Source organism: Micromys minutus (assembly GCF_963924665.1).
Source record: "Micromys minutus genome assembly, chromosome: 26".
Taxonomy (NCBI): Eukaryota; Metazoa; Chordata; class Mammalia; order Rodentia; family Muridae; genus Micromys; species Micromys minutus.
The window spans coordinates 42,434,569-42,456,317 of record NC_137961.1 but is presented as its reverse complement, the minus strand read 5'-3'; positions in this window follow the sequence as shown (position 1 = coordinate 42,456,317).

The following is a 21,749-nucleotide window of genomic DNA, read 5'->3' as shown; positions in this document are numbered from 1 at the left end:
ACTGAGCTGTGTGTTCTTTGCAGGGGTTCATTGGGGCTGGAGATTTACTGTAAGAGATTTCACCTTATCAGATTTCAGTCCTACCCTGGGCCAGTCAGGAAGTCCATACCCTATGATCTCATTTCCCTAACCTCAAGGTAAGGGTGTGGGGAGCTAACTGAGGAAAAGGTAATGCAGGGAATTACAGAACTTTGGCTGTGGTGTCTCTTCACAGCAATAAAACAGTGACTAACTAGATAAGAGCAGCATCATTATAGGCAGTGGGTCCTTCATCTAGTGTCTTCAGTTTTTTTTTATCTGATTTTAAATCACATTATTTCACATTAAACACACTTTAATTTTACTTTAAACTTGCTTTCAGTTACCTGCTTTTGGATAACCTTGATAACATATACAGAAGACAATATAATGGGAGATATAAATTGGTCTCCTCCTTCAAGCTTGTCCCTGTAAAGGAATTAGATTTGTTCTTAGCGTGACTAAGCAAGTTCTGAGTTCCAAGAATAGCTCAGAGCACATTAAAGAATTTGGCCTCTTATATAAAGTGACAGACCCTTAACTTGCAAATTTTAAAATTATCTTCAAGAGTTTACAAGAAGCTAGAAAAGTTAGAACTTCATAATTTTATCACTGTTAAGTTTGATCCTTGAAAGTTTATGATTTTGAGTTGAATATCCTTAAGTATCAAAACAAACTTTGAAAAATAAATACAGTCCATGTTGAGACTTGGAACCTAATTTTCATAATCCTTCTATAGTATATCCTTCCTATATATATAGAAAATATCACAGCTTCTCTTTTTATGACTCAGTTTCTCCAGATAACTAAAGCTTAACAAACTTAGCAAAGAAATAAATGTTTAGACATGTATCATTAAGTAAGTTTCTGTCACTGCGAATAAAACCATTCCAGTCTTAGGAATTCAAAATCGAATCCAACATATGTTGTTAGTGAGCTCTATCTTCCATAAAATAGTTTTGATCTCCTACGTTATTTTTCTCAGTTAGGACAAAAGTCATCATACAAGAATCTATCCTTATCCAAAATATTATAGAGACCTGGTGCTGCCTTGTTAGTCTAGGGACAATAAGATAAAGATTCCTAATGGGCCTCTATTTTTCTAAACAAGAGTTGAATTCAAGTCACATATATGGTATGTTGTGTCAAATTAAGGTTATCTATACATACATTTTTTTGTTATCAATCCTTTTTTGTTACAAGTATTAAACTAATTTTAAAGCCAGGAACTTTCCAGACTTTTTAAAAAGCCACTCCTTAATGGTCTTACAAATCCTGAAGTAAAGGAAGTTTATATTTCATTTTAGGACAAATGCTTTAAAGAGAGCAAACCAAACCATGAGCATTTGGAGAGCTTACACCTAGTCATTCATTACTTCAGCTGGAAATAGTTGGCCTCTTAGCTGTTCTCAGGTACACAGTGTCTTTTCCTCCTGAGCTGTTCTGTCTTGTTCTCCCCCCTGTCAGGAGTCAGGTTGCCAGCCTGACCCAGGACAGCAGCTCTGGAGCAAAGCTTTAAACAAACACAATGGGTCTAGAGCAGTTTAAATTCCATGTCCAGAGCTTTCTGACAGAGTAAGAGAACCTAGACAAGTTCCCAATTTTATCCAAACCCCAGAGACATTTTATTCTCAGTTAGATTCACCTTAGTGCTCAGAGGGAGAGACTGAAGAGAGAGAGCAAAGAAGGCTTAGAGAAAAGAGTTTTTTGAGGGTAGACAGTAGAGAAAGTTAATGTTAAGGGGACTTTTGAACCATTTTTTTTTTCTGCGGTGGCAGAAGTTGTCACAATCTGTAAAAATCTGGAAAATTGGGTGTGTCCTGTGCTGGCCATTGAGATTGATTATCTGGTTTGTACTGAGGCCAAGCTGTTTGCAGTGAGACATCTTGGTTTAGTGGACTCTCCAAGTCTGAGAAGGAAAAGAGATTAGAGAAGTCAGGCTAATAAGAACCTATGGTTAGTTCAGGTTTCCAGTAACCTAGCAAGAGAGACACAGCAAGAAGGAAGTCCAGCACATGGTGCAGGGTAAACACAGCCCAGCTTGCTCCACATTTCACCTCCCCAGTGGCACTTCTACACCCCAACAGCTAGCAGAACATGGACCCACATGGGAGTAAAGCCAGTTGCCCTTTCTACGCCTTCCCCAGTTCCCGAATAATGACATGGAGACATTATTATTAATGAATAGCTAGGCCTTATCCTAGGCTTATTATATAGAATAATATATGTTATAAGCTAATTTATATACTAACCTATGTCTGCCATGCAGCTGATTACTTTTGCTCAGTTTCATATGTCCAACTTTGTCTAAGTCCACATGGTGAATCTCTCGTGACTCTCTCCTTCCCACAGTTCCTCTCTGCCAGATGTCTCACTTTACCATCTTGCCTTTTGCTATAGGCTACAGGCTTTTTATTTTAACCAGTCAGAAGGTTAGACGGGCAAGGAAGGACAGAACTACATCTTCACACAGTGAATAAAAACATCACTCCAACATGGGAGAGACCTAGAAAGGGGTTGTAAATAGGAATCCCATCAGAAGGAGGACTTCAATAGCATAGGAACACAGGGAAGGCGGTGTGGCACAGGGGAAGTCTCATGAGACAATCTCAATCCAAGATATCCTCAAGTAAACTGAGACCTGTTAGAGTGATGGGTGGGGATTCCTCCTCTTCCATATGATGAGTCACCCAGAAGAGTGTAGAGAGGCAACCTGATACACCCGAAACCCCTGTAGCTGACTTCACTGAAAGAGAGAGACAAACAAAACAAGGCCAACAGGGGGCAGAGGTAGAACAGGCAGCTTGGAGAGGACGCTTCCCTAAGTAGGTGAGGCCCGATGAGTACATAAAGCAGGAGAGAATCTGTGAGTGGCAGGAGCCAGCAGAAACAAATGATCCACACCCATCAGGGCCAATTTTAGTAACTTGGTTTGGGTAGGTAGGACAGGCTTTTTCACCCATTGGAGGGAAGCAACGTCTATTCTGGGTTTTGACACCAAATATAAGCAAGAACACAGTGAGACTACTGAACTGGAGCAGCAGTTGGGTAGAAAGAAAGGTTTATCAGGAATCAGACTGCCAAGGATATTTCTCAGGGGTCCGAGAGAAGTAAAATGGCAGCCAAGCAAAGCTGGTTTTATCTGTCAGTCATCAGGGTATGATCTTTGAGCTGATACAGGTTGTTTGGATCGACAAAGGACTAACTAGATGCCCTAGACCAGAGTAGTCAACTTTGGGGGTAGATGAAGGAAGGTTCCTGGTAAACAAAAACTCTCCTTACGAGAGATTTGCTTTTCTAATAAACAGAAACCCATCTTAAGGCTTCTGTTTACGTGGCCAGTGTCCTGCTTAAGACATTGTACCAACACTTCCATTTCAGGTGCTGTTTTAGTCCTAACAACCACCTCTCTTGTCTTCATTTATCCTCTGACGTTCAGCCTTTTAGAATCCTAACCAAAAAGAGTCTCATCAGCACTCATTTCAACCCCTGTTCTGTTTATAAAAAGAAAAAAGAAAAAAAAAAAAAAGCAAGCAAGCAGAAAGAAAGGAAGGAAGGAAGGAAGGAAGGAAGGAAGGAAGGAAAGAAAGAAAGAAGAAAGGAAGAAAGGAAGGAAGGAAGGAAGGAAGGAAGGAAGAAAGAAAGAAAGAAAGAAAGAAAGAAAGAAAGAAAGAAAAGAAGAAAGGTCCTTTTCTCAGCTGTCTTTTGTAGCTGACATTAATTGGCAGACATCCACCCATTTATTTTTCTCTTCCTTTGGGTAGATACTTTTTTAATTCTCCAATTGTCTTCATTGAGCCAAATTGTAAAAAGTTAAATTCTCCTTAACATTCTGAGCCTTGCTTTTCTGTAGCTAATGATTCATATGTGATTATTGGCTTTGGTAGTATGGAAATCATCAATGTCCTTGAAGATGTGACAAGGCTCTGGGATGTAGAGATTACAGTTCTGGGGCAAGATAGAGTGACTGCTGGGTGAAGTAAAAAGAAACAGCACTTAGGGAAACTAAAAGTTTAACTATTATCTTTAGTTATCTTTTGTTTGAATATTTTTATTTTTCATGTATGAGTGCTTTGTCTGCATATATGTTTGTGCATCACATACATGTCTGGTTGTTTAGTCCAAAAGAGGACATTTGATCCTCCAGGAACTGGAGTTAGACAGTTGTAAGCCATCATGTGGGTGCTGGGAATTGAATCCCTGGTAGTCTGCAGGATCACTAAGGGCTCTTAGCCCTGGATTCATCTCTCTAACCACTAGAGACTTAACCTTTACTTCCACCTCATCCTTCTTGCCGTTGTCCCTCCTTCCTGGCAGACTGCTTTGTGAGGTAAGGCTGGCTTGTTGGGTTAAAAAATGATTGGGTTGGGGAAGGCAAAGGCTCTGGTTGTCCAAGACTCTAGCTGTCTTGATGTGCCTTAGGCTAGGCTGTTTCCTGTGACTGAGAGGCCCTGGGGTAGCACCTGGGCTCACAGTTCTAAGAAGACAAATGTAGATATAGACATCTTGCTCTGGTAAGCCAAGGCTAGGCTGTGCCAAGGCCTTTATTACTAACTTGGGAGAGGCTTCAGGTTTCTGTTTTGTTCCCCCCCCCCCAACTGCAAATGTGCCACACGGGCACCACAATAGCCAGAGTCAACAAGAAAAACAATGCCCGGGGGGAAATCTTCTCATGTAAGCCACAGGACTGTGGTGACTCACAGTTTATGTGTCATGTGACTATACATGTCCCTACCTACGGGCTTCCTAGCTGAACATATGCATGTCTCTGTGTTCCTGTGGGAGGCCTCTCTGTGCTGTATGCTGGCAGAGAAAAGAGGGAACAGCCTATACTTCAGACGATATCTGTGATTTTATGAACTCTGTCCTGTGTTGTGTGCCTATATGGACCTGTATGTCTCTGAATTCTGTCTGGGAATGCCCCACGTGGGGGTTTCTGTACATTTCACACTCCTGTGAAATGGCCCCTCATTCCCATGATTTTCTCTAGTCTAATTCTTCCCTTCACTGTAGACACTCTGTTCAGCCTCAACTCCTGTTGTGGTTAGGGCTCTATCTACCTTAGTCTCAGATTCCAATGTTTTAGAGTGAAATACACTTCGGTTCTTTCAAATTTTGACTCTCATCAAACCATCTTCCACATCACTGAGCCTTCCCTTCTGAGCTCCCTTAATATCCCAACTAGCTTCTCCTAAATACAGGTAAGCCTAAAACCTGTGGCCACTGATGGGGAGAGCTTGACGTTTTTTCCTTATTTACAGCAGTTCCTTTTGCCAGTTCTGTCTTTGAACCACCTCACAGAGAAAGCCTTGAGGTTAAATGTGTGAACTTCCTTCATTACCTACCCTTCCCACCTCCAAATCTGATTGGAGTTACAGCACCCTAGCTTTTTAGGGTTGTCACATTCAAGGCTAGATTCTATAAAACAGCCCTATCCCAGAGGAAGTAGGCCCTGGGGAGTGTGGATTATAGCTTATTAATGGTAGAACACTTATCTAGCATGCCTTGAATTCAGTACCCAACAGGTACACATGCGCTCACACACACACACACCACTTCATTTAGCCCATCCCCCTTTTTTCTGAGTCAGGGTTTCTCTGTGTAACCTTGTCTGATTTGTAGCTCTGTAGACCAAGCGTTGTACTCAGAGATCTGCCTGCATCTGTGTCCTGAGTGCTAGGATTAAAGGTTTGTGCCATGACCTCTGGGCTATTCAGCCCTTTCTTAATAAAAAGAATTTCAGCCCAAACCAGTTTTTATAATTATAGATGAAAAGAAATGATGGGCATTGGAAGCAGATTTTGTGCAAACCGAGATTAGTGCTCTACCACTGAGCTACATTTTTGGCTCCCCAAACCAGCTTGTACAACTCGGGTACCCAGAGTTGTACTATTTTAGAACATTAACATTCCCTACCACAATGTCTTTATGAGAAAGAAAAGCAGCCGGAAACCAGAGAGCACGTTGGTGGGTCTGACATCTGTTTTGCAAATAAACCAGGTCTTCTTTCCAACAAAGCTTCACTGTCTCCGCCTCCTGGTCATGTTACAGAACGTGGAAGCTCCCATCTCAACATGTCAGACGGGTCAGAACCAGAATATTTTTCTGTTAATGGTTTTTAAAAAATGTATTCTATCTTATGTTAATGAGTATGCATGGCCTACCTGCGTGCCTGGTGTCTTCAGAGGTTAGATGAACCCCAGGCAAGAGCAAGAGCAACGAGTGCTCTACACTAAGCCATCTCTCCAGCCTCTGCTATCACATGTCACCTAATGACCACTAAAGAAAATCTAGTCAGGCTGGAGAGATGACTCAGTGGTTAGAGCACTCACTGCTCTTCCAGAGGTCCTGAGTTCAAACCCTAGCAACCACACGGTGGCTCACAACCATCTGTAATGAGATCTGATGCCCTCTTCTGGTGTGTCTGAAGACAGCTACAGTGTACTTATACATAATAAATAATTAAATCTTAAAAAAAAAAAAGAAAATCTAGTCAGGTTACCTTTTTTAAAAGATTTGTTTATTTATTTCATGTATGTGAGTACACTACCACCATCAGTTGTGATTTCATGTATGTGAGTACACTACCACCGTCAGTTGTGAGCCACCATGTGAATGCTGGGAATCAAACTCCTGAAACAGCAGCTGAGCCATCTCCAGCTCCGGTTTTTTAAAGACAGGGTCTCAGTGTGTAGCACAGGCTAGCCTTGAGCTTGCTGTAATCTGTCTATCTCAGCCTCCCAAATTCTGGCATTATAATCTTGAACTACCATGCTCCATTTGGCTCATGCATTTTCATTTTTATGTAGCCACAAAGCTTTTGGAACCATGGTAGACCGAGTGCCGTACTTGTGTCCCGGTCCACTGGTCATCCAGAGACTACGTCAAGTTTCTTTTAATGTCTTTGTCTATGAGTGGTTCGTTGGACTCAGCGGGAGCTCACCCAGACAAATTCAGTAATCGGTGATGGCTCTTTTTATGCACATTTGTCAAGAATCTCTGTGAAGCTTCTAGTTTGTCTTATAGATGAAAGATCTAATTGGGCTGCAGATGCCACATATAAATTCATGACCAGATTTTGATCATCAGCGTTGTCTCCAAAGTTCCCTCCTCTTAGCACATTTTAAAATGTAACTCAACATTTTCTCTTCTTCCTCCTCCTCTTCTTCCTCCTCCTCTTCTCCCTCCCCCTCCTCTTCTTTCCCCCCTCTTCCCCTTTGTCCTCCTCGATCCTCACCCCCACCCTCCTCCTTTGTGATTTTTTTTAGATAGGGTTTCTGTAGCTCAGGCTGTCCTGGAAGTCATGCTATAGACCAGGCTGGCCACTGTCTTGTAGATATCCTCCTGCCTCTGCCTTCCTAAGTGCTGGGATTAAAGGCATGCACTGCCACCACCCACCCAGTAATTAGATATTTTCTGAAAATTGTGTTTATTTACGTGTATGTGTTCATACACTCGCAGAAGTCAGATGGCAACTCTCTGGAGCCTCCCTTCTTCCATCTTGTGAGCCCAGAGCATGAAAGTGATGTTGGCAGGATAATTGGCAAGCATCTTTACCAGCTGAGCCATCACTTTGGCACTTAAGATTTTAAGCTTTACCTACTCTTTGAACCTACTTGTAAAGTACATCCTTTGAAAAATGTAACTTGAAAAGCCACAAATTGGACTAGAGATACAGCTCAGTTGATAGAGGGCTTGCCTAGCACGGAGTCTGGGTTCAATCCCAGGCACTGCCTCACCAGATGTGGTAGAGCCTATCTGTAATTCCAGCTCTTAGGAGGTGAGGGCTGGAGGGTGAGCAGTTTAACGTCATCTGTGGGTACATAGCAACTGAGGTCACCTGAGATACATAAGATGGTGTGTCCAATGAAAGAAAAAGCCACAAGACACACGCATAGCTATGCTTGAGATACTTAACTCCCCCATCCCCGTATCTCTTTTTCTGCCTGCAATTCAGGTTTAAGTACTTTCTTAATTTTTTATCTGTTTTTAATAAATCCAACTTTGCTTCATAATGACTCATTCTGAAAGTCTCTAGGGTAAAAAGCCAAACCACCCACAAACAAAATCAATCCAGCCAAGACTGTTGGCATTCGTTCTGTGCTTTGCCCAACAGTTACCTAGCAACAGCCAGGTAGGCCTGGTTTTGCTATAAGAGGAATTGTTTGGCCTTCCTTCAAGCCCTCTGATTCTCTGACTTTCTTTTCTCTCTTACCTCTTTCTCCCTCTCTCCCCTTCCCCACCCCCCCTTTCCATGTGTTCATGGCCGACCTCTTCTCTTTTCTCTCCTTCTCTCTCTGGATGTGTGTGTCCTTTTTTGTCTCCTCTCTTTCTCTGCCTCTACTCCCTTCTCAACCCCCTTTCTCATGCCCCCAAATAATCTCTATTTTATACTACACCCATGGGCCTGCTGAGCTACCCTCTCCTGCCATACCATACCTCACTCTACAAAATATATCCTAGTCTTTATAAAACACATAAAAGAGCAACACAGTTTCATCTGAGTGGAGGCTGAAAAAGAACTCAATAGGCTTGGGCTGTGTGTACCCTGCTGGCAGTGAGCTTGCCAGACAACTTCTCAAAACCAACTGCAGGATTGCAATTGGAGAAATGGAGTCTTTGGGCAGAATAGTGTATAGGGAACGAGTGAGGTGTTTAAACTGAGAACTAAATTTGTGCCCCAGGGTTCGTTGAAATTGTAGAAAAATAATTTGGGGAAAGAGGGCCAAAAATGCCATTTAAAAGATATCTCTGGAAAATCCCTGTAGAGAAAGTACCAGAAGCTGCCATGTTCTGTGTTTCCTGCTTTTGTTTGCTCAAATCCCAGATCAAAGGACTGGAGACAGAAGCCTCAGGAAGCCACAAATGCCAGCAAGTCATGGTGGGGTAACAACCCTCACATTCCAGTCCCAACCTATGGCAAGAACCTTTTCTTTATGAATAAAGGAGGTGCTGGCCACATGCTTCATGTGGCTTAGTATCTCAAAGGCTGAGTGGGCCAAGACAAGGGAGAGGGTCAAGGGATGACCAGCCAGCCACCACCTGCTGACACAGGAGCATCATGCAAGCTCAGAGCCTGAGAGCTGGTATCTTGTTAAGAAGGACAGTGTTTCCTCACTCCAGATCAACCAGTTTAGACTCGTTTGAACTTACAGTGCTCATTTCCTCTATTAAGAAATAGAAACTACAGAAAGGCTTTGACATTGTCCTAAAAATTAAAAACAAATTATGTCTTAAAATTAGGTAGAGTTGTGTGTAGTCTAAATGAAAATGGTTCTCACAGGCTCGTAGGGAGTGGCATTATTTGAAAAGATTTTAGGAGGCGTGTCTTGTTGGAGGAAGTTTTGAGCTTTCAGAAGCTCAAGCAGGCCTAGTGACTCACTGTTTTTTGCTGCTGCCTGCTGATCCAGATGTAGAACTCACAGCTACGTGCCAAGCTTTATGTCTGCCTACATGCTAACATGCTTCCTGCTATGACAATAATGGACCAGTCCTCTGGACCTGTGAGCCAGCCCCAGTTACATGTTTTTCTTTATAAGATTTTTCATGGTCTTGGTGTCTCTTCACAGCAACAAAAACCTTTCATGTATGCATGTGTCTGTGTACCATGTGTGTGTATATGTGTGTACCGTGTGTGTGCAGGCATGTGGGTATGCATATTGGTGCCCTGGAGGTTGGAGGCTTCAGATCTCCTGAGACCTGGGGTTACCGAGGGTTGTGAGCTGCTACGTGGGTGCTGGAACCACACCTGGGTCCTCTGGAACAACTTGTAAGTGCTGCGCTATCTGCATAACTTTAAAGGTTCGACTTCTTACTAAAGGCTAACTACAGCACATTTGCTACGTATGCCAGATATGGTTAATGCGTTCTATATGTATTATTCATTTAATCCTCAGAAAACTTTTTTTAATTTTAATTTTTGAGACAGTTTCTCTGTGTATCTTGGCTATCCTGGAACTAACAGACCAGGTTGGCCTCAAACTTGCAGAGACCTGCCTGCCTTTGACTCTAGAGTGCTGAGATTAAAAGCCTTCACCACCACCACCTTATCGTCAGGATTTATGAGAGCTCCTAACAGCACACCCTGGGATTTCCAGCCCGGCCAGTCTTCATGCTGGAGTTCACAGGCAAGAGGTGTGTAGTGACTGGTCAGGTTCCTTTGCAAGCAAGAGCCTCCTGTAAGGTAGATGTGCGCGGAGGGGTGGGGGTTAATCAGAGGCTTCAGACTGGACTAACAGACTGAGGTAGAAGAGGCACTGCTGTTTGGGCTTTGGTTTGGTTGGTTTGGATTTTTATTTTTTATTTTATTTTATTTTATTTTATTTTTAGACAGAGTCTATGCAGCTGCCCTAACTCTCTATGTAGACCACAATCGCAGATTCACCAGGGGTGCTGGAATTAATGTTTTGCAGTAATAGCAGAGGCATTCCTCCCGGCCTAGAGTTCAGAGGCTCCAGTGCAAACAGAAACTCCAGCCACTAATTTGGATATTTCTGGAAGAAAAAAGGAAGTGGGCTGGTGTTAGCATTTTGTCTAAGCTCTGCCCCACAGTTACCTGGCTGCACTTCCCTCCTTGTTCCCACTCTTTCCCCATTCCCTCCCCCCACCATGTCCTTCCCCCATCTTTCCACGGGCTCATGTCTGGCCTCTACTTCTCTATTCTCTCCCTCCCTCTCTCCCATACCTTGAATAAACTCTATTCTATACATACTATACCATCATGTGGCTGGTCCCTCAGGGGGAAGAGATGCCTCAGCATGGACCCGCTGAGGCACCCCCTCTTTGCCCCATACCTCACCACACCTCCAACAAAAACAATTCTATCTTTTTATAAACACATCAGCCGGGGCTATAGATCAACAGTAGAGCCCTTGGCAAGCAAGTGCAAGGTCCTGCGTTCTGCATCCTTAGCAGCGAGGCGTTCAAGGCTCCCAACTCCAATGTGCCTCTGTCAGCACATTCGCAGGCATCACATGCCCACCACCGAACAACAATACCGAAACAAAACAGCAGCAACGACAAAAAGTCCCAACTAGGTTGCACAGCTGAACTAGTTTTCTATAAGCTCAGAGTCCCTCCCACACGGCGAGATTTGGATCCGGCTTCTCAATCCATCTCTCCTTCCTCCCAGACGGTGCCCTTAGTACTCCAGACCAATTTTACAGGGCAGTCCGGGAAGACATTCCACAGGCTCTGACTCTGCCTTGCCAGATGATCTGCAGCTGTGTGCAGACGCTGAGGAAAGTGGTCCTCCACTGCCCCAGGGAGCACAGCCTAATCAGCCACAGTAATTCCATTCTGTTTGGCAGTGATGTTCTTAACAAAGAGCATGTGAGGATGGCCAGAAATGGGGGACGGGGGGGGGGGGGGGCAGAGTGATACAGGAGAGATAGAGACATGGAGACTTCTGAGAAAGTCTTCCTGGATGAAAACTCTCCTACTTTCACTATGGGACCAGAACACCATTCAACCTCTGAAGAGAACAGGCTTGGCCTTTGACAGTTACAGGAAGGCATATTCTGTAACCACTTAAAACAGATGACTTCTACCCATAAGTATTTCAAAAAGGGATTCAGGTCTTTTGTCAAGGATTCCAGTTGAGACTGAACATAAGAAGGAGAAAGTCATGTTCTGCTATGAGCTGGTGAAATTGTGGAATGGCTTTTCTCAAGATTTGGCATCCTGTTCGGATAAGCTGGCCTAGATCAAAGTAAATGAAGGAAGCTAACTTCACTTCCTCCTTCCTCACTAACATTAAGACATCCGGAGGCCGGGTTCACGAGAGTGCTTTCAGTGTGGCTGTCCTGCCCTCTACTGGATTAAGAAGAACATTAGTTAAGTGGATTTCTGGAAAGGACAACTGTCTGGAAAGGGGGCATGATTCCTGGCTTAAATCAGTCATGTTCAGGAGGCTCTAAATTAGGTGCCCAGGTTAGCCTGAGTGTGGAGTCATCCTACCTCAACTTTTCAAGTGCTGGATTAATAAATCAGCCATTTCCTTCCTGCTTGTTTGCAGTCGCCCCTGAAAGGAAAAGATGACGGGGCACCAATGAAAGGAAAAAAGTCACTGAAAGGAAAAGTCACAGGGCACCAATGTTGTGAAAAGATGACGTCCTGGGTTTCGGCACCAATGTTAAGGGAAGGATGAAGAGAGTGGGGGGCATATGGCCCATGGAGGTGCGGTGAGGCCTGGGGGCAAGGGAGATGCCTCTGGGGGGTCCATGTTGGGAATCCCTTCGCCCTGAGCCACACAACGGTATAGTACAGACTAGAGTTTATTCAGGTCATGGGGGAGTTAAGAGGGTGGTAGAGACAGAGAGAGAGGGAGAGAGAGCAGAATAGAGGAGTAGAGGCAAGAGCAAGAGAGAGAGGAGGGTGCAAGCAGCCCCTTTTTATAGTGTCAGGTGACTGGGGTGGAGCATACCTGGCTACTGCCAGGTAATTGAGGGGTGGGGTTTACAGAATCCCAGCATCCCCCCTTTCTCTGTCTGTCTCTCTGTCTCTCTCTGTCTCTCTCTCTGTCTCTCTGTCTGTCTCTCTCTCTGTCTGTCTCTCTCTCTCTCTCTCTCTCTCTCTCTCTCTCTCTCTCTCTCTCTTGGTGCGGCATGGCTGAAGATAACAATCGCAGACTTGTAACTGAATTTAGAATCAGTATGGGTTGGAGTTTCCCATAATTTTTTTTTTTTTTTTTTTTTTTTTTTTTTTTTTTTTGGATAACTGACACAACTTTGAGTACCATAATTTTTCTTCTTGAAGACTTTGAAGATATAGAGGAGTGCTGGGAATCGAACTCAACGTCTTATACATGCTAAACACTTACTCTGTAATTGAAGTATAACCCCAATATTTATTATATTTTTATTTTTAGTAATAGGAAACAGTTTTTAAGAAAGAACAGGGCACTCCCAAATGTGGAAGTGGCCTAGTGAGCTGGGCAGAGAAACAAGCACTCAAAGGCCTCTGGAATAAGAAAATAGAAAACACCCAGGTGATGGTGTCACACGCCTTTAACCCCAGCACTTAGGAGACAGAGGCAAGCAGAAGTCTGTGAGTTCTTGGTCAGCCTGGTCTACAGAGTGAGTTCCAGGACAGCCAGGGCTACACAGAATAACTCTGCTTAGAGAAAACTTAAGATAAAAATATAATAATAATAATAATAATAATAATAATTTTTACCATTTTTAGTTGTGAGTAGGTACGTAATGTGGGGTATGTGCATACTAGAATGAAAGTGTCAGCAGAGTTCAGAGGAAGACCTCAAATCCCCTGAAACTGACATGACTAGCTCAGTCAGTAGAGCATGAGACACTTAATCTCAGGGTTGTGGGTTCAAGCCCTGCACTGGGTACCAGTTGTAGGCCTCTCTCTGCTCTACCACTGGGCATGTCCAGTGGGGAGGTAGAATTCTGGTATTTTGACTGCATTTACCCTGTGCTGCCACCACCGAGACACTGCTCCAGGTGTGAAAGTACAATCTGAAATATGGGAGAGCTTCAGTGTCCCCAGGCCTGCAACAAGGCTGGGCCATGGGAGTCACGGGAAGAGCAGATAATGGGGTCAGGGGCCCAAGGGCTGGGGACAGCATCTGGCCTGGGGCAAGGGGGAAGGAGAGCTCCGGTTTGCCCCAGCAGGGTGATTGTCCTTAGCTTGGTGGCAGTTGTGGCTGGGAGGGCAGAGAGGCCTTCTACGGAAGATTAGGCTGTGGCTCTCTAGGCAAAGACTTTCTTTGTGGCTCCTCATGGCAGATCCTGATGAAAACATACAGTCCCTGGTTCTAAACAGTTTATTGTTATGGTGGAAAATGGATGCATAAAACCATACCCACTTCTCAGTGTGGGACTGGGATTAAATACCTTCTAAAGGAGGAGTGTCTGGGAAGGTAAGCTTATTGGCTAAGCCTTCTGAGCCTCTAGGTATCTCATTAGCATGGAAAACTCTGTTTTGAGACTATGTGGCCATAGGATACATTTCTTTTATGTGAGAATCCCTGCATGTGTTCCAAGTCAGAACTCTGGCAGGGAGTTGCCTAAACTTCAAGGGTGTACCCAGCGAAGAAACTGGTGGTGGTGGTGGGGGGGGGGGTAATCACACAAACACACACACACACACACACACACACACAATGGATGAAGCAAAGCAGGTTTCAACAACATATTTGCCTATGTAAAAAGAAAATCATCCCTTAGGTACAACTTACACATTTTTTAAAGAATAATCACTACAAAAACATATTCTTAAAAAAAGATTAAAATCATCACATAAAAGGAAATTACAACAGAATTATTGACTATGAATCTTCCTTTGAAACCTATACCCCACTGAACATTTTCATATTCTTCTCCACAAGCTCATTGTAATCCCAAAGCAATAAATTCTCTTGTCATGGATTAAGAAAGTTTAAGCAAGTCAAGGTCTATGGTGTAAGTTTTCCCTATGTTTCTCTGGTGACAGTCTGTCTTACTAAGAAACAGGCTGTCTGTCCTGCATCATTTTTTAAAGTTTTAATCAGCTAAACTGGCTGATCATCTGTTCTCTATTGTTATACTTAGAAGCATTTACTCATTATTCAAAAGCTTCCTTTTTATGGTGTACACTGAAAGCCTAGATCACAAGACGAAGGAACTAGATCTTCAACCTAGAGGGAATGTATTCTTTGATCATTAATTTGCCGCAAGCTTATTTTTCTTGCTACTACAATTACATGTTTGTAATGTATGAATGCTCACTGCACTACTGTCTTTAACACATGCAGGTCTTGCCATTCTATGAGGAAGACATTTTAGTCTTGATTCTAACTTTAAACTTCCTATCAACTGTCCTAACTTCCCAAAGTTATTCAGATCAAACTAACTTTCTGAAACTGCTTAAATAAAACCAGGAATTTCATGGAATCATTAATTAATCTAAACAGCATTATCTCAAGAACATTCATGTTCATGTTAATCCTCTGGAAACTTGCCCAACATGTCACCCAAAAGTAATCACACCAGGTTACAGGCAGGGAGGGTCCCAGGGTCTACTCGCAGCAGACCAGATGAATGAGGACTGTGGCGACACAAACATGAGAAACCACATCAATAGCAAGAAGCAATCCTGTGATGAAGTCTTTGAGGCTGCCTTTCCAGGGTACATCCATCACAGCCCAGCAAGATGGTGAGCCATCTCCAGGAAGCTCCCTTGCCCTCTGCAGCTCTTTCTGCATGACATCTGCCAAATGGGAAACAAACTCAGGTCCTCTGCAAGAATAGCGCCTGCTCCTAACCACGGAACCATGTAACTTCCTCCTGTCTAATTTCAAAAGAATAATGTTCCTTGTGCATGTTAGACAAATATTCTACCACTGTGTTATGATTCCAGCCCAAGGTAGTCTTGTGTTATTTTGAAACATGTTGCATATCCCAGAACTCTTTTCTTTTTAGTTTTTACATTTATTTCTTTTGTTTTAGGCATGTATGTATGTGTACCATGTGCATGCCTCGCATCTGTGGAAGTGTAAAGAGGGCATTGAATCCCTGGAATTGGGGTTCTATACAGATAGTTTTGCGATACTTTGTGGGTGCTGGAAATGGAACCCAGGTTAGCTACCGAGTCTATCTATTTCCCAGGCAATGAGCTCTAATCCTATTGCCTTTCCTCCCAAGTGCAGGAATGCAAATATGTGCCAACATACCTGACCTAAGCGTGTATTTACTTTTTTAAGACAAGGTTTTTCTGGTGGTACCATCTCTGATGGTACTAGAACTCACTCTGTAGACCAGGCTGGCCTTGAACCTAGAGATCCACCTGCTTCTGCCTCCCAAGTCTTATGATTAAAAACGTGTGTGTGTGCCACCACTGCCGTGACCTAAGATTAACTGCTCTTGCAGAGGACTGGGGTTCTAACACCCACATGGCTGTTTACAACTGTTTGTAACTCCAAGATTCAACATTCTCACACAGATATACATGCAGGTCAAACACTGATGCACATAAATTTAAAAAAATCCCATCATCTTGGGGACTGGAGAGATGGCTTAGTAGTTAAGAGGTTTCCAGAGGATCCAGGTTTGATTCTCAGCATCCACATGGTGGCTCACAACCATCTACAACTACAGTCGGGGAGGGGTGAATCTGAAGCCCTCCTCTGGCTTTCAAGCACACATGGAGTGCACAAACAAACATGCAGGCAAAATAGCCATACACATAAAAAATGTTTTTGAATTTTAAAAATCTCATTCCAAATAGCCCCTATGAAGACATACGAATATAAATTAGACAGATAGGTAGCTGTCTTAGTTAGGGTTTTATTGCTGTGAACAGACACCATGACCAAGGCAAGTCTTATAAATTACAACATTTAAATGGGGCTGGCTTACAGGTTCAGTGGTTCAGTCTATTATCATCAAGGCAGAAGCATGGCAGCATCCAGGCAGGCATGGTGCAGGAGATGCTGAGAGTTCTACATCTTCATTGGAAGGAAGCCAGAAACAGACTGAGCATCCTCAGGCAGCTAGGAGGAGGGTCTCCAAGCCCACCACCAGGGTGACACACTTCCTCCAATGAGGCCACATCTTCTAATAGTGCCACTCCCTGGGTCAAGCATATGCAAACCATCACAGTAGCTGTGGCCAATAAACAAACACAGAAACAATCCTCTTTTGATAGTTAATCTTAATTGTTAACTTGAGGGGGTCTGAATTTCTTAAGAGAAGTGTTGATCTGTAAGGGCATTTCCAGAAAGGACTGGCTGAGGGGCAGTGATGACCCTCCTTGAGTGTGCAGCACTTGCCATTGGAAGGAACAGATATACAGAGGTCTGAAGGAAAGTTGGCCACTTTGACTTCCTGTGAGTGTGGCTGTACTGCTACCTCCACCCTCCTCTGCCATGGTAGTTCTGGAAGGGCAGTTTCAGCCATTGGTGAATACATCTCTCTTCCACGCTCACTGGTGCCAGAGTGCTTAGTCCAGAGAGATGTCTGTAATGTTTCTGGAGACCCTTCAGGGAGATTTGGGGCCGTGAAAGGCAGTCTGGTTCCCAGTTGAGCCAAGGCTTGAAACCCTGGTGACTCTGGAGCGATGATAGGCATTTTGCCTGATTCCCAGGTATCAGGATCCCACCCTAGCCACAGCCCTCCATAAGTCTGTGGCCATCAGTCATATAAAGGCAATGCCCCAAGCTTCTCCACAGATAGAGGGCAAGACCACGGGTCATATAGGCTCAACACAAATCTTCATTTTAATAGGTACCTAAAGGCCTGGAGACTTAGTCAATAAACTTTCCTTCCCAGACACTCCTCCCTGCAAAAAGTATTTAGTCTTAGGCCCACCCTGAGAAGTTAGGTATGGTTCTACACATCCACTTTCTGCCATGACAATAAATGCCTTAAACCCATGGACTGCCTCTTTTCATCGGCATCCATCGTGGGGAGCCATGGAGAAGGCCTTTGCCTACAGAGCCACTGTCTAACCTCCCATAGAAGGTCTCTCTGCACTCCCAGCCATAGCCATTACCAAGCCAAGCCCAAATCAACCGCCAACAGCCAAGGACTTCCCCCTCCCCCACGGGACAGCCTGAGCTCCCCTCCTTTCCCCAGCCCAGGCTAGATCCAACCCGCCCCCCTACTCCATTCTAAGCTCTTCCACGGCTTCCATGGGCCTGAGTACCCAAGAACCTGTGAATCAGACCGTCTCAGCCTCTTCACAGGCCCAGGGACTCCCGAGCCAGCTCTGGTGGTCCCGCGCCTCAGACTGTGCCTCCCTCACTCCTGGAGCAGTGTCCCTTGGCTTCCCTACAAAAGTCCTGCAACCTGCCTCCCAGAACGAACGAACCGCTGTGCCCTGTGGCAGAGTGGACGCAGGACCCCCCACCTACCCGCTACCCTTCACCATGACTCCCAGTGGTCCCCTTTCAGTGGTCACAGAGTCTCATAAATCTACTTGTTTCTGCATCCTGAGTGCTGGGATTAATTGTGCCACCACCTCTGCCAGACTAAAAATTTTAAATGGGAATTTATAAGTTCTGATTGGATGGGGAATGAGTGTATAAATGCTCATTAGGTTGCACAGCCCTGTGGCTATGGTATCTGACTGTGTTCCAACCCACCAGCCTGCCTCCATATTTGGCTTAAAAGCCATTTTATAGTAAAGACAAACTAGGTTCATTCTTATTTATGTTTAAACCCATGTTTCTCAAGTATTGGACTTAACTACAAATGGTTCTGCACTGCCTGTTCCAGGAATGGCAACCATGTCTTTGTTTCAGGTTGTTCTGACCAACTTCATGTGCTTCTGTTCTGCTTTGGTAACCCCACCTCTTTGCCTGCCAAACCCCCGTCTGGAAACCCCCTACTTCTAGAGTAAAAAAACCCTATTTTCCCCATGTCCAATGTTAGTTCTTGAACCCCATCATAGGGAGCGGTAGCAGCCTGTGTACACTAACTAATAAAGACAACTTGCTTCAATTAATTTGGCCGTGAGGATTTGAGTCAGAAGTTTTTTCCTTCCATCTTTGGGATGAATGGTTCTACTGAGGTTGTTTCTCCTGATCAGCACTTACCTCTGGTAATAGGAGGTGACCAAGCACAAAGTCTTGGTGGTATAGATGGGACCCTAAAGCAAAACCTCAAATTGCTAGAGGCAGCTGGCCAGGTGGGCATTTGCTTGATGGAGAAGCTGTCCTCTGCCCAACCCTACACACCAGGTCAGGCTCATTTGCTGAGAGCTTGCACTGGCCTGCGATGGGCCAAAGTGGGACAGAGCCTTAGACATAGGGCAGAAGACTGATGACATCTGACTTTTAAACTCTAACTATGCTAGATGCTGCAGCTGCTGGCTTCTAAAAATGTGTAAAGCTTTCTTGCTTTTGCTGAGGTTAAGAACTCCTGTCTTGGGTGACTGATATCTGTTCCTAACAGTGGAGGAAATGAGTGAAGAGGTCCCTTTGTTGATTTCTTAACAGAAATTCCAATTCCCTGTCTCCAAGGTTGGGAGTTTATTTAATTCCTTATCAACTTGAGAAAGTAGCTCACAAGAAGAAAATGGACAACTTGAAAATAGATTCTAATTTTATTTCTTTTTTTAAAAAAGATTTATTTTATTTATATGAGTACACTGTAGCTGTCTTCAGACTAACCAGAAGAGGGAATCAGATCCCATTTTTAGATGGTTGTGAGCCATCATGTAGTTGCTGGGAATTGAACTCAGGACCTCTGGAAAAGCAGTCAGTGCTCTTAACTGCTGAGCCATCTCTCCAGCCCCCAATCTTTATTTCTAAGAGAAAAAAAAAGTGTGTGTGTGGGGGGGGCCCATTTAGCTATCTAAATCTCTATGTTCTGAGTTCTCTAAGTTCCTAGTTGTACGTTGTTAATTCTTTTTTTTTTTTTTTTAAATCTTTTAAGAGTACACTGTTGTTATCTTTGGACACACCAGAAGAGGGCATCAGATCCCATTATAGATGGTTGTGAGCCACCATGTGGTTGGTGGGAATTGAATTCAGGACCTTTAGAAGAGCAGTCAGTGCTCTTAACTGATGAGCCATCTCTCCAGCCCAGGTTCTTAATTCTTATATATTTTCTCAGAATTCATGATCACACGATATCTAATTCAAAAGTTTACCACGACTTTAAACATACATTCAAATCATAAACTGAATAAGGAGTTTACAGCAGAGACATTTACATGTGTTTCTCTTAACAGTGGCCTAGACATTTATTTCCTGTCACTAGTTCCACAGGTCCATTGAGAGTTAAAAACCATGATTCTTTGCAACTAAGTTAGCATAGAAGTTTTGTATAGATAAACCCAGTTAATATTCAATTTTGTGTCCTTATACCTATAATAAATCATTCTTTCCCTTTTATGACCTTTGGTTAATTGTTAATTAACCTGTGTTAATAGAACACAGCTCTAAGGAATGTGTTCTAAGTTGTAGGTGCTTTCTTTCTATCTCAGAAGCAATTAACTCTTAATACCTGAAGACTGGCACAGCTGTAACTGCAGTTTTCACACCAGAGAGGGCTTTCACAGCAGTCCTATTGTAAAGGGCTTAATAATTACCAGTGTAATTTTAGGAATTCTTATAGGATCATCATTTAAAATTAAGAATTCATCAATCTGTCTATATAGCATCACTACAAGATGACACATCTTTGTTGTTATGCAGAAATCTGTCCAATAGGGTAGACTAATGCCCAAAGATTATAATATTAATTTTATAAGGACAGAAAAAGGCATATTAGCTGCAGGAATCAACTCCTGAGATTTGTTCTTTGGGCCTTCCTTCTCAAAGGTTCATTCATCACAGTTCCACTGTGAAGCATCTCTGGAAGATCACCTGCTGGCCTCTCCTAGATGGCCCCTGGCTGCAGACACAAATACTCCCAGCTCTGCTTCTCACTGTGAGGTCAGCAAAGTCCTGGCATGAGAAGGGAAGAGTCCTGCAAAGCTGTCACATCTGAAGACACCAAGGACTCATCACATTAGCTTCCACAGAAGATGACATTTTGCCCATGATGCTCTTGGATCTCCACCGGCACCAACTGCTAGTGCTAGACAGCACCAGGGCAGTTGCAAGATTCGGTTCCTTTAAATGTATTTGCTCTTCTCAATGCTCATCCACCTCCTCCTGTTGGCCTGCTCTGCCAGACTATGGTCAGCTGCACTTCAGGGAGGAGTCCGTTCCAATGTATTCACTATGTGAAACGCCAGACCCTCCCCTCTTCCAAGCAGATGGCAGCTATGGCATCTGGTTCTCTAGACTGAAGAAAGTGCCTTCTTCATTTCAGAGAAATTATAAAAGTCTTTCCACAAGGACAGAGTTAGAAGACAAGCTACTCCCTAATTCATATTTGGAAATAGCCCCTCACATATAGAGACTCAATGTAACAATACAGAAGAAGAAACTGCTTACCCTAGAGGACAACAAGAATAAAAAAAAAATAAAAACAGAGAGCAAGCCTTGCAGAGTTCTCAGAAATAATCTGGGCCCTTCCTAGGACAATGGTACACTGCTATACACAGAATCAAGTTTGAGAGAGGAAAACAACTGGCAGACCAGGCAGCCAAACAGGCTGCCCTCCATGAAGACACAGAGTAAAGAAATTACACAGTCTATCTAGCCTCTATAAAACATACACAATCCTGGTGTTTCACTTACAAGCTGTAAGCCTAGTTAGGCAAGTTGTGAGTTACTTTAACTTACACCCCAGCCATATGTCCCTTCTTACTTGCCATTTCATTTCACACGCTCATGGTCTATCTCGTCTCATGTCACCTCCTGCCTCCTTTCTCTTCTTCCAGTCTCTCCTGAGACCCCTAACTTGATCTTCAAGTCCCCTCTTTCTTTCTCTCTTGCCCAATCACAGGTTTCAGCAGTTTGTTGATCAATTAACAAGGTTTGTACAACAAAAGCTAGTGTACATGAGACTTTGTTCATTTTGGGGCACAGAATTTGAATACATAGCAGTACCACTCCATCTCGCAATCCTCTCCTATTACCCCCCCCCCAGAACATTTACATTTCTACTGCTCCCAGAGCTGCCCTCATAAACCAGAAGGAAAAGGGACACCCAATGAAGGGGCTACTGGAAATCAGGAGGGCTGGATGATTACCCCATCGACAAATACAGAGTCTAGAGACCACCCGGAAGAAGACTTCCCTACAAGAGTTGTTGAAAGATATTTGGTGGCCCTAAGGTTGCCATCGCTGACTCAACAGGCTAGCAAAGGCTGTCGGTGCTGTGTCCAGAACAATC